The sequence below is a fragment of the Pteropus vampyrus genome, unplaced genomic scaffold (assembly GCF_000151845.1).
Source record: "Pteropus vampyrus isolate Shadow unplaced genomic scaffold, Pvam_2.0 Scaffold63, whole genome shotgun sequence".
In the NCBI taxonomy this organism is placed as follows: domain Eukaryota; kingdom Metazoa; phylum Chordata; class Mammalia; order Chiroptera; family Pteropodidae; genus Pteropus; species Pteropus vampyrus.
The window spans coordinates 8051499-8066285 of NW_011888844.1; the positions used below are offsets into that span (position 1 = coordinate 8051499).

General features: G+C 30.7%; 2 pseudogenes; one reads left to right on the forward strand and one right to left on the reverse strand.

Moving 5' to 3' along the window:
• Nucleotides 1-14787, reverse strand: part of LOC105292793 — a 137531-nt pseudogene that overhangs the window by 95400 nt on the left and 27344 nt on the right.
• On the forward strand, nt 8762-8880 carry LOC111740447 (annotated as a pseudogene).

Sequence of the window (14787 nt, forward strand, 5' to 3'; positions counted from 1 at the left end):
TACACTATAATATAGTATACATACACATTTACACTATATTTTAATATATATGTATATGCATATAAATTATGCACATATATGTATATGTGTGCTGGAACATATATATTTATATATATACTTGTATATATGTGTAAAGTTTATATGAGAGAGGGACAGAAAAAGATAGAGGGTCTTTATGGAAACAATTTATTAGAGGAATGCTCTTATGAAAAAGAGAGCAATGAAAACAAGATATATCATGGCAAGAAAGTTTAGATAGAAAGTGGTCTTAGCTAGAGACCAGCTTTAGTTTCGTCATCCAGGGCACTCTGGAGGGCAAATCACACCACAGAATGTGCCCCATTTTAAGGCAGGAAATTAGTATTTTGTATTTCTGTGTCATTCAGTCATTCTTGGCTGTCAGTGTTCCCAAAGCATAAAAGGGAACCTCTTGTTTGAGACTAGTGGCTTCATTTGAGTAAGGGCAAGAAATGGAAAAGCTGTGAACTGTTAGCAGCCAACACTCACACCATTTGGGACATGGGCATACCAACAAAGCAAGGGAAATTTTGGTAGAGTATCAACAGTATCCATAAAAATATGATATATCAGAATATAAATGTTTTCACATAATAAAAGTGACTTGCTATTTACTAAATAAAATAAGTAATTTAGTACCTTAAGAAGAAATCACTTAAAATTTGCTTAAAATGTATAATTTAGATAAAATTATTTATTTAAAATGAATATCTAAATTCATTCATTTTAAATTTTAAAAATTCACTTATTTTAAATTATTCATTTAAAATGAATATCTAAAGGACTAAATTATTTATATGACATCACAATTTTGGGTACAAGTAATAAAAAGTATACATTCTATTTGTTATACAATTAATACTACACTTATAGGATGAAAAAAGAATCAATTAAATGTATGTTGATTACTAATTTTATACTATATTTATTAGAATTATGTCTTTATTTGAGACTCCATATTTTTATGGCATTTGCAAAAACAATTCCTTTTATATACCTAATGCATTATACATCTCAAAAATCTATAAGAAAACACTAATTAATAACAGTAGTCATTTCTTGGTTATGAAATTATAGAATAACTACTTTCTTGTCCAGATATATTTTAATGTTATCTATAATGAGTACCTATTATATTCACATTAAAAAAAAATAAACTTCTAAATGTGGGACACCATTTTTTTAAGCAGCAAGTCTATTTAGGAAATGGTGGTACTCAGAATTAATATATATATTCTTTATAATTGTGTATAAACACAGTTTTTCTCATAGGCTCAACTTTACTTTGTAGAGGGGAGACTAAAGGGTACTGTGAAAATGGTGCCAACTGGTGTGTTTAATCCAGCAGTTCCCTATACTGTTCCTAGAATTCCCATCATTAGTGTGAATTTCAGGTTTACATACTGGAAGTGACTGATAAATAATGTAAAAGACTCTTCTTAAGAGGACAACATTAAACCATTATTGATGATTAATTTTATTCTATAGCTTGGTGTAGTTTAAATTGAGTGAGCTTTATAAAATTAGATTCAGGTTTTTTTTTTTTGTTTTTTCTCAATCCCAATGTCTACTCTTAATTATTGTGTGATTTTTGCAATTTATTTATTCTACATAAAATTCAATTTTCTCATCTGGAAAATGGTGACTTTGCATCACAGAATTCATTTTTATGATTTTGTATGGTTATTGGGTATTCAGCTAAAAAAATTCTTCTGAAATATCCACTTTCTTTCTAACTCTTTAACTCTACAAGTGTAATATACAATCACACCTCTTAGGTTTCTAAATGGCCAAGAAATTTGCTTTGGTCAAAACATGTTAGCATGACTGACATAACCAAAGGTCATGCTTGTGAGATTCGGCTTGTGCTCTTGTAACTATTTTATCACATTTAAAAGGAATTCCCATAGATAGCTGCTGACATCTCAGCCTGGGCTCCAGAAAAAAATGATGCAGAGCAGATGGGTGCTCACAATAGAACTCAACCATATCTACATCTTGAAGCTGAACAACCCATCTGAGCCTAGCCTAAATAGGCTGATTCCCCAACAGTCCTCAGATATGTGAGTGATAATAAATAATTGTTGTGAGCCACTCAGTTTTCAGGTTTTATTTTTTTAATGCAATACTATTTAACTGGTACATATTATGAGAATTACAGATGATTAAAAACATAAAACACCTATACATAATAGTACTGGTTCTATAGTAAGCCAGACTGTAAATATATGAATATACTTCATCAATTTTCTTAGTTTCTCAGCATCTTGATAGAGCATAGAAGGAAAAGTGAAAGCCTAGAGTACAATAAGCTTCTTAGGTATTTTATTAAGCATCCTTGAGAATTTAGAAAGGATAATGAAAGTATTAAATATCTCAGGACAAAAAGATAAGCATAATCAGATGATTGTTTCAGGAGTACTAAATGAAACTTTTATACTTCTAATTACTTCCATTTGTGTTACTGATAATGTTTTTTTTTTTAATTCAGTGACAATGTAATTAAATAAAAGAATAATAGAAATGTATAGTGGAAAGCAAAATTTTGGATAGTTTATTCTACCTCTGAAATTTGTAAATGAAGAAACTTTGTTTTAGAGTTTATGGGCTCACCAAAGAGCAGAGAGATATTAATAGAGCTAGGAATAGACTTTAGGTTTCTTAACTCAGTTTTTTTTTTGTTTTGTTTTGTTTTTTTACTTTCTTTCTTTTTCCATTTTACTGTGAGAGGTCATTATAATTTCTCACACTATCTCACAAAACATTTTTAGTGTCCTCCAAAACTATAGCCAGTATTGTCAATTATTTTCCAGCGTGCTAGTCTAAAAAGATTTCCTACTGAAATTTATCTCTGACCTTTTAGTAAAATACCTTGGCTAATCCTGAACTGAATACTGTATCTGTATGCAATTAGGACTATTAAGTGTAACAGAGAAATGAAACATCTTTCTAGATAATCAAAGAATAAAAATAAATATGCCACATTTTTACTTAATTAGAATTAGTTAAAATCTACAAAATGGAAGTATATGGTTAGTGGTAGACTATATGAATTCTCAGCTAACTTACAAGTATATATTCTATATGTTTATGATTTATAAGATAACTTCGAGTCATATTCTTTCTGTATAGTAAATAATCTGTGAGAATGACTGCTTGAAAATATAAATTAATACAAGCATGTACTGATACCTTTGAAAGACAATCACATTTTCAAAGATCTTTCTTCAATTCTAGAGTGTAATTTTGAAAGAGTATGAAGTTCCAGTCAACCTATATATCCATATTGACTACAATTCTTTGAAGTGGTTGATACAATTTCCTTCGTGTAAGACATTGTATAAGATCAGTAAACTAACACTTGGTCTAGGCTTGCACTAGGACACCCGGAAGTCTAGTCTCTGACTCTTGATCAAGATAAAGAGGAAATTAGTAATTAATGACTAGCAAAAAGCTGTTTAAAATTCAAAACTCTTCAGGAGGCACCTGTACTAGCTTTCTGCATTGCTTATTGAAAATATGTAGATAATTTGCAATTGGTTCAACTAGATAAAAGTCTGGCTGTAGCTACATGATCATTGGACCTTAAAAAAAACCTGTTAGTAAATATGCACCTTGTTTCCCCTGAGACCAAGATTCCTTTTACATTTCTTGGTAGTCCGTAATCTGTAGATAAAACACATCCTTTGCAACTGAGAAAGTCCTGGGAACTGTACCTGGAAATTTTCGGACTCCTCTATATTTGACTATGCCTTTATTCTCCTGCTGTACTCTGTTACCTTTATTAAAGTCTTATGTGATTATACTATGTGGAGTCTCATGAGTCTTCCCAAGTATCCTACCTGTATGATTACCATCTCCATATTTGCCACCATGATCAGACATTTCATTGTTTGTAAATATGCAACATCTCATTTGTGCTTCAATTTCCAGAAATAATAAATATCATATTGTAGTAATCGAATCTAATTTGATATTATAGAATATGAAAAAATAAATAATTCATAAGAATAAATCCCCATCTATGTCATTTAAAATTCTGGCCTCATAGGATTACTGAATGTTTACAGAAGTTTTAAAATACCTCAATTTAGGTTATTTGAATATTTTTTTCATTGTGTGTTTTAGCACAAATAAGTTTGCTTAATTATTTGCTAATGCTTTATACCTCAAACAATGAGCAAATACAACATTCCTAAAATAGGTCCATGCTACAAACCATCATATTCTTTCATAAAAATAGTTTTATTAACCTTTTCTAACATGAACCATCTAACTTAGGAATAATTTTCTAATTAAAGGAGAATATAAAACAAAATGTTTGGTTAAAAAAATAAAATTATTTTATTACTAAGATACTCTTTCAGCCAACACAGATGAAAGTGTCACAGAGATCTGGAAAGAGAAATAAAGAAAATATGGCACTATATGTGCTCCTAGAGACATCTTTGTACTATTGAGTTACTCAAGCCAATAAGTTGATTTTGTTTTTGAGTTTGATTCAATTTGGTCTCTGCCACATTCAACCAAGCAGAGGCATTCTATTTGATAAAATCACAACATAATTTATTTTAACTCTTTCTACCACTTTGCTTTCAACCATAGTGGCTTCTTAAGGAGTTTTGCTACATACAGTAATAAAAATGTGATAGCTGCTCAAAAATCACATTTTCTTACTTAGCAATCACAGCTGCAAATATAAACATTTTTCTTTCTTTCTTTCTTTCTTTCTTTCTTTCTTTCTTTCTTTCTTTTTTTTTTTTGGTAAAAATGTAATCTTGAGCCAAATGCCTATCTCTGATCCAATCATAATGACCAAATTGCTGGATTACTCTGATTATCCAGACCTGGGTTACAATATTAACCATGGGTAGAGAGGTCAGCCTCATCAAAACTACATAAACTGAAAAAAAATTTCTACAGTGTCATAAGGATAGTTCTCTAGATTTAAACTGGCAGAAAAAAAAAATCCTCTTGATGTTTCTTACTAACACAGTAAGCTGTCATTTTCTTAATTTTACAAATATGCACAGCAGTGGATTTATATGCATTCATATTTATAGTCAATGGTGTCCAGTTGAAGATCACCAAGGAAACACTTGTAGTTGAAACAAGTTGAGTTTACTACTTATCTCAATGGAGAAGACTGTTTACCATGATGAATCATGGGGTGTTTCAGTATGAGAGTGTCAGAAAGGAATTATTACATAGGATTTAGGCTTTAATCAGGTGATCTTGGCAAAGCTGAATAAAGTGGGGTTTCACTCTGTTTTAGGTGCTGCCAGGAAGCAGGGATAATTCTTTAATAAGGTATCTTAGTAAATCTTAATATACTGAGAGAAGACTAAAGTGAGTCTAAGATTTTATAAAGATGCAACATGTGTTTGTATTAGCCAGGAGAAGAGAATGGTAATTTGGGTGTGTCCATAGTGAGCCAGATTTTGTCTACACTGAGACAAAAGTATAAAGTGGTTTTGTGTCTTGTCTCACTTTATTATGATCATTGAGTGACCTTATCTGACAGTGTATCTTGTGATATTATGTCTAATGGGACAATAACAGCCTGATTATGAATGACAAGTAGACTTCTAACAATACTAAGGCCTGTCAGGTCTGTTCCTCTATAGCTGAGCTGCTCTCTCTCTCTCTCTCTCTCTCTCTCTCTCTCCATATATATACATAATTATTAGACTTACAGCACTAACTTTAAAAAAAATTGTATATAAATTTTATTTCTCCAAATAAATGGTCATCTATTGATAACAGGAATTATTTTAAAACTCTAATGCACATTCTAGTACAATGATAGATGGCAACTACTAATATTAATTAATTATTTGTTTAAATTAATTGTTTCTTATGAATTTTGGGAGTGACCTTTTTTATATTGCTACTGATGCTTGCATAACTTTTATAAAATTGCTTATTTTTTACACTTTCTAGAACGTTTTCATTTATCAAAAATAAAATACTATTTCATCGATTACATAAATGACACAAGTTAAATTAAGATTTATAAACTTGTCCAAACTGGCAAAAAATACCATAAGAAAAGTCTAAAATAACACTTATATTATAGCAAAAACTATTAAAATCCCCAAATGAATGTCTGTGAATATATTAATCTATCTTTCCCTTTATCACTTTAAATATAAGATCTTTACTTATGTTTTCTCAGAACTGCATAATATGCACTAGGTAATCTCTTTAAGTCACATCTAAATCTAAGTCTCTGGAATGATTCTCTTGCTATGCTTCTGTGAAATTTAACCTGGAGATTTATTAATTATAGAAAAAAGCAATCATTGTCAAACATTAAAAAAAATAAGTAAGGATAGTCATTTTTGAAGGAGATACAAAACTACTTAAGTGTCTTCCATAATTTCCAACATTTTATTTAAATTATAAATGCTTCTTTAATCAAGCATCTGGGTTAAGTATAACAAGTTAGTGTAGTGTCCTCAAATGCTTAACTCATATAAAATGAGTATTGTATCTTAATTAAGATTATATACTATACTGGAAGTACCATAATTTCAGCTTCCAATATTGTTATAAAATTGCAATATATGTTGCTAAAATAACTTTCTCATAAACTATGAGCTGCAGCGATAGACTTTTAATGTGATATTTCTTCCATATTGAAATGTATTTTCTCATTTGCATAGCTCATATTGTCTGCATAACAAATAATTATCATTGTACAGTATTGCATTATAGAAGGTAAACCCCACTGGCATTTTGATAATATCTTGATTAAGTATTAGTTTCAGCAGAAGCAAGATATATACCTTAACCATTGATTAAAGAATGAAAAAAAGCAAAGTAATTCTTGTTTCTACTTAATATTTGTGATTATTTAACAATGTTTTTAATCAGATTATGTACCGAAATCAAAATCTGCAGGTACATTTGAAGGTGTTTTCTGATAGAAAATGAGATACAGTATTTAGGAAAAAATATTTTTTCTGTATATCACATTTCTTTTAAACAATGATTTTGAGATTGGAGGTAGAACATAAGAAGACTAATGATGAGATGGTAACTACACTCCTTTTCCTTCTTTGTGTGGAAATTTTATGTTTTGTAGTTTACTTTTTAATACAATCTGCATTAAGTATTTATTGCATATTTCAAGAAATCAGGCATCAAATGTTGATGCTCAAGAATTCTATTGGTGGTCAAGAATATCAACTCAAAAATCACTATTTCTGTTGCTGATAATAATTTTGAAAAATGGAATTTTGAAAGAGTTTAGATTGAAAACCAAGGTACCCAGTGTCTAGTTAATCTCTTCCATTAGTTTTCTGTAGGACAGTAAGTAAATTACATAATTCCTGTATCTCTATTTTCAAATCTACTTATAATACTGTTATATAAAAAAGAAAAAAAATATGAAATTACAGGAGGAATTTATAAATGCTAAGTAAGTTAAAATGTATTATTGTTGTTTTTGTGTTATTTTTGTTGTTGTTAATCTTAATAGTTAAAAATCACATCTCTTTGCTATCTGTTAAAAAAATCTGTTTTTTACATCATCCTTTGGAGTTTATTTCACTAACACAAGTAGATTATATTAAATCTTTTGCTCCAGTAAATTCTTCCTTAAAAATGTTGAATAATCAATTACAGAACTTGACCAAAAATATATATTTTATTATTTAGTTTTGTCACATAGTTTCTATGCAACAAATTTCTCCAAATGTAATGGCTTAAAACAACAATCATTATTTTTATAGACTGGTAGTTCAGTTGATTTAGGTTGTACTTTTGCTAGGTTTGTTTATGCACCTGGGGTTCCTCTGGGGGTCATATTCTCTAGTCTGGGGTTGGCTTTGGTTGGATCATTTCGGCTCTTCTTTTTTGTCTTTTGTCCTCTTCATGAGATGAATGAACTAGTACAGGTATATATATATATATATATATACCTGTACTAGTTCATTCCCTACCATGGTGATTACAGAGCAAACCTAACTCAAATGATTTCAAACTTCTGATTATATCACATCTTCTAATTATTGACTGACCTAAGAATGTCACTGATCTATCACTTTTCATCTACAGATCAAGACATGGGGAAATATACTCCACTCATATCAGGAAGACACTGCAAAAGTTATGTCAAAGGTACACATGCACACATATACACACACATATTTCTTTTGTTAGGGAAGGAGTAAAGAATTGGAATACTAATCCAATCTAATACTTTTGTTAAATTTATGAATCACGATACCCTTGAGTGTAATCTATGCTATCTTTTAATAAAATTTTCAACCAAAAAAATGAGATGCTATCATTTCACTAAGAAACTTTAGGGCCAAAGTATTACTGTCATGCCTACTTTTAGCATTTCTCAGTAGAAATATGAAGAAATATGAAGAAAACTTACAAATGATAGGGACGGATGAAGAAACATTTCCTACTATAGGAAAAATGTAACATTCTTAGTCTTTCCAAATGAGTTCTAATAACCGTAAAAAAGGAAAAATAAAAATTTAAAAATATTTTATTTTACTTTTCTTCTCATTGGCTTTCATACTTCTCATTTCCCTGTGAATATGGTTGAAGGAAAATAGGACATATGCAATAATAATAAAATTAATAGAAATAAAGAGCATGTCCTGACTGTGTGGTAAAGATTATGTGTTATAGGATTTTTGAAAAAGGAGATCAAAAGAGCAAGACTGATTTTGGAAAGCTCTTTGTAGTATCTAGAATTGAATCTAAATTTTAGAAATGTGTCTACAGCCATGCTACCCTGAACAAGCCCGATACCATCTGATCTCGGAAGCTAAGCAGGGTCGGACCTGGTTAGTACTTGGATGGGAGACTATCTAGGAAAATCAGGTGCTGTAGGCATAAAAAGTTAAAAAATAAATAAAAGTTAAAAAATAAATAAATACATAAAAATAAGGGTTTGTAAGCTGACAAGGTCCTTGCAATCTGTGAGATCAACCAAGGGTTGCTTCACATAAAAATAAATAAATAGATAAATAAATATATTTTAGAGATATTTTGCACAGCTAAAATGTGCATAATATAAACTAAGTCCAAAACACATGCTTCAATATACTCTATGAATAGTAAAAACACTAAATAACTGTAATAAGTGTGTGTCTTTAGGACTTGTGGAAAATGAGGTGACATAAGTAGTATTAGTCCAGTTCAAGCTCTAATATGAAAGCATTATGTTGTGGTCTTAATTTTTATTTTAATATTGGATTTTGTGGACATTAATAGTCATAGAAATACATTGACTATTGGAAATAATTTTTAAATTTCCAACTTATGTAAAGATTTTTTAAATTTTCTTCATTTTTATTGGATAATAAATGTAGTCAATGAACAATTAGATCTGCAATATTTATTTTTATTTTTATTATTTTTTAATTTTTCAATTACAGTTGACATTCAATGTTATTTTATATTAGTTTTAAGTATGCAGAATGGTAGTTAGATATTTATATAATTTATGATGTCAGCCTCTCGATAAGTCTAATACTGAACTGGCACAATGAAGAAAACAGAAACAGACTCATAGCTACGGAAACTTATGTAGTTTCATATAGTAATTAAAATGACTTTTTAAAAAGATTTCTAGAGTTTTCTTTTACAGAAGAAACCTGTTTGACATTCATGACAGATGTATTTTAAGATATTCACGAGTCCACAATTTGTATATATAATTTCCCTAAAACATAAGGATAGCAAAAAAATATACTAAAGATTAATTTAAAGTATCCAGAAAGTATTTTCATTTCAATGAATAATGTCCTGGGATTCACAAAAGGAGAAAGTCTAGATTATTCATTAAACCTACTTCTTTAGCAGAAAATAGAATTTACTTTGCTTTTTGGCCAAAATAAGTCAGATAAAAAAATTATTTCCAATAGTCAATGTATTTCTATGACTAACTTTTCAAATTAGTATACATATGTTCACAGTGGCATTTTATTCTAAAACCGGGTTTTATGAACTCTTCTTTTAGAAGTTCTGTCATCCCAAGTTGTGAAAGTGACTAAATCAACATTAATTTCATCATTGTCTATTGAATCATACAACTATTTCTACATTTTGTTGTAAGAGTTATATATTTAAGGAGAATAATTTCATCATTTTTTCACATATGCACTTTAGATTTCTTGGTAAATGAAAATTATTTACACCAAGCAATCACTGAATCTTTTTTGTTTGCTTAAAATCTATTTTTCTTTCCATATATTAAAGTTATTGGGATAAAATTGGTTATAAAATCAAATAGATTTCAAATATATAATTCAATAATATGTCATCTGTGTATTGCATTGTGTGTTTACCACCCAAAGTTAAATTTCCTTCTGTCACCAAATATTTGACCCTCGTTACTCCCATTTACTTTCTCCCTCTCCCACTTCCCTCTGGTAATCACTAATCCACTGTCAGTGTCCATGAGTCTCAGTTTGTTTGTCATGTTTGTTTGTTGCTTTCAGTTTTATATCCCACAAATGAGTGAAATCAGATGGTTCTCGACTTTTTTTATCTGACTTATTTTGTTTAGCATGCTAATCTCAAGAGCCATCCATATTGTCACAAATGGCAGTATTTCATCTTTTCTTATGGCTGATTAGCATTCTGTTGTACATAAGTGCCACATTTTCCTTACACAATCATCTGTCGACGGACACTTTGGTTGTTTCCAAATGTCTTGGGCACTGCGAACAATGCTTCTATGAACATCGGGGCGCATATATCTTTGTGGATAAATGCTTTCAAGTTTTTTTTTATAAATATTTAGAAGAGGCATTGCTGGGTCATGTAGTAATTCTATTCTTAACTTTTTGAGGTAATTCCGTACTGTTTTTCAATACCAATTTACATTCTCGCCAACAGTGTATGAGGGTTCCTTTTTGCTCACAATCTCTCCAACACTATTTATTACTTGTCTTGTTGATGATAGCCATTCTAAGTGGTGTGAGGTGATATCTCATTGTGGTTTTGATTTGCATGTTCCTAACAGCTAGGAAAGTTGAGCATCTTTTCATATGTCTCTTGGCCATTTGTGTGTCTTCTTGGGAAAATTGTCTGTTAAGGTCCTCTGCCCATTTTTTAATTGGATTGTTTGTTTTTCTGTTGAGTTGTATGAGTTCTTTGTATATTTTGGATCTTAGGCCCTTATCGGAGACGTTATTTTCAAATATCTTCTCCCATTCTATTGTCTTTTGTTTTGTTGATGATTTCTTTTGCTATGCAGAAGCTTCATAGTTTGATACAGTCCCATTCGTTTATTTTTCTTTTACTTTCCCTGACTTTGAGGTTAAATTCATAAAATCCTCTCTAAATCCAAGGACCATGAGTTTAGTACTTTTTTTTTTTCTCTGCAATTTATCGTTTCAGGTCTTATATTTAGGTCTTTGACCCATTTTGAGTTAATTTTGTTGTGTGGTGACAGAAAGCAGTTTAGTTTCATTCTTTTGCAGGAGGCTTTCTAGTTTTCCCAGAACCATTTATTGAAGAGGCTTTTCTTTCTTGATGGTATGTTTTTGTCGAAAATTATTTGTCCGTTTATACGGGGGTTTAATTCTGGACTCTCAATTCTGTTCCACTGGTCCGTGTGTCTATTTTTCTATGAATAGCATTGCTGTCTTAATTACTGATGATTTGTAGTATAATTTGAAGTCAGGCAGAGAGTTACCTCCGGTCCTGTTCTTTTTCCTCAGGATGGCGTTGGTTATTCAGAGTCTTTTGTACTTCCATACAAATCTGATGATTTTTTTGTTGTTGTTGTTCTATTTCTTTAAAGAATGTCATTGGGACTTTGAGTGCGCTAAATCTGTATTGTGCTTTAGATAATAAGGTCATTTTAATTATGTTGATTTTTCAAATTCATGAACACAAAATATCTTTCCATTTCTTTGTGTTTTCTTCAATTTCTTTTAATAATGTTTTCATGATTACATAATAGTTTTCAGTGTATAGGCCCTTCACATACTTTGTTAGGCTTATTCCTAGGTATTTTGTTGTTGTTGTTGCAAATGAAAAAGAAATTGTTTTTTTTTTTAATTTCTTTTTTTGAAAACAAATTGTTAGAATATAGAAAGGCTATGGATTTTTGTACAATAATTTTGTATGCTGAAACTATTGTATTTGTTTATTATTTCTAATAGATTTTTTGTGGAATCTTTAGGATTTTCTATATGGAGAATCATATCATCTGCAAAAAATGACAATTCAACTTCTTCATTCCCAATTTGGAATCCTTTTATTTCTTTCTCTTGCCTGACTGCACTCACTAGGATTTCCAACACTATATTGAATAATGGTTGTAATAGGGAATAGCCTTGTCTTGTTCCTGATCTTAGAGGAAACATTTTTAGTTTTTCACCCTTGAGTATGATGTTAGCTGAGGGTTTGTTGTATATGGACTTTATTATGTTGAGGGACCTTTGCACTCTCTCAATGGGGGTTTTGAGGAAGAAGTTTTCCTTTAGATTAGTGCTTTTTGTTTTCTGTTTAAGAAATAGTTCCATACATCAGAGTCATGAGGATGTTTTTTTGTTATTTTCTGGACACTTTGTTGCTTTTATCTTTCATGTTTATTTAGCCTCTTTTTTTCTTTGTGTGTTCTCCATTTTTCCTTCGCCTTTGATTTCTATTTTTACACCACTGTGGTTAGAGAAGACGCTTGATATAATTCCAATCTTCTGAAATTTATTAAGATGTTTATCGTGGCCTAACATGTAGTTTATCTTGGAAAATGTTTCATGTACACTTAAAAAAATGTATATTCTGTTGCTTTGGGATGAATTGCTCCAAAAATATCAATTAAATTCAACTAGTCAAGTATGTCATTTGAGGCCACTGTTTCCATGTTGATTTTCTGTCGAAGATCTGTCCACACTCAATAGAGTGTTAAAGTTCCCTATGATGACTGTATTACTGTCAATTTATCCCCTTATGTTGGTCGATATTTGCTTTATATATTTAGGTTCTCTTATGTTGAGTGCATACATGTTTACAAGTATTTGTTTTTTTCTTCTTAAAGAAGTTTCTCCAGCATTTCCTGTAATGCTGGCTTGGTGATGATTAACTTTAGCTTTTCCTTGTCTGAGAAGCTCTTTATCTGTGCTTTGAGTCTGAATGATAGCTTTGCTGGATAAAATAATCTTGGTTGTAGATCTTGGGATTTCATCACTTTGAATATTTTGTGTTAAGCCCTTCCGTTCTACAATGTTTTTTTTTGGGGGGGGGAAATCAGCTACCAATCTTATGGGAGCTTCCTTATAGGTAACTAACTGCTTTTCTCTTCCTCCTTTTAAGATTCTGTCTTTGTATTGAACTTTTGACATTTTAATTATGTTTCTTGGTGTGGGTCTTCTTGGGTTTATCTTTTTTGGGACTCTCCTAGCTTCCTGAGGTTGTATGTCTATTTACTTGACCAAGTTAGGAAAGTTTTCTGTCATTATTTCTTGAAATAGGCTTTTGATTTCTTGCTCCCTCTCTCCACCTTCTGGTACCTCTATTATATGAATGTTGTTATGCTTGACATTGTCTCAGAGGCTCCTTAAAATATATTAATTTTTTTGGATTATTTTTTCTTGTTGCTGTTCTGATTGGATGTCTTCCGCTACCCCATCTTCTAAAATTTGATCCTCCATTTCATCCGATCTGTCAATTCCCTCTAATGTACTCTTCATCCCAGATTTGTATTCTTCATTTCTGACAGATTCCCTTTTGTGTTTTCTATCTCCAATTTTGTGTTTCCTATCTCTATTTTTCCTCTCTCTGATTTTTTTTGAACATTACAAAGTATTTTATTAAAATATGTTAATTATTTTTAACTGCTAAATTTAGATCAGAATTTTTTTTTGCTCATAATTACATTGTACAATTATATGCTTTTTTTTTTCAATTACAGTTGGCATACGATAATATACCAGTTTCAGTTGTATAGCATAGTAATCAGAGATCCACATAACTCATAAAGGGATCACCCCACTAAATCTAGTACCCCCTTCCCTCTTACATATTTATTACAACATTAATAACCATCTTCCCCATGCTACACTCTACATCTCCATATCTATTCTGCAACTACCCATTTGTACTTCTTAATCCCTTTGACCTTTTTTTGTCCCTCTCATCTCCTCCCATCTAGTATCACTTAAAATATTTTCTGTATCTATGAGTTTATTTCTGCTTTTGTTGCTGTTGTTGTTGATTTTGTTCTTTAGATTTCACATGTACATGAAATCATGTGATATTTTTCTTTCTCTACTCGACCCATTTCATTCCACGCAATACTCTCTAGGTCTATCAAGGCAATACATTTTTCCATCCTCTTCCTTTTAGTCTGTGTGTGTCTTTTAATCTGAAGTGAGTCTCTTGTAGGAAGCATATGTAGGGCTCTTGTTTTCTTATCCATACAGCCACTCTATCTTCTGGTTGGAGCACTTAATTCTTTTCCATTTGCGGTATTTGTTGATAGGAATGTAGTTATTGCTATTCTTTATTCCTGTTTTTAATGCATTTTTTTTTCTCCTTAAAGAAGTCCCTCCAATAATTCCTGTAATACTGGCTTGGTGTTGGCAAATTCCCTTAGCTTATTTTTGTCTGGGAAGCCTTTTATCTGTCCTTCAACTCTAAATGATAGCTTTGCTGGATAAAGTATTCTTGGTTGTAGATCCTGGGTTTTCATCATGTCGAATATTTTGTGTCAAGCCCTTCTATTCTGCATAGTTTCTTTTGAGAAATCAGCTGCCAGTCTTATGGATGTTCCCTTATAGGTAA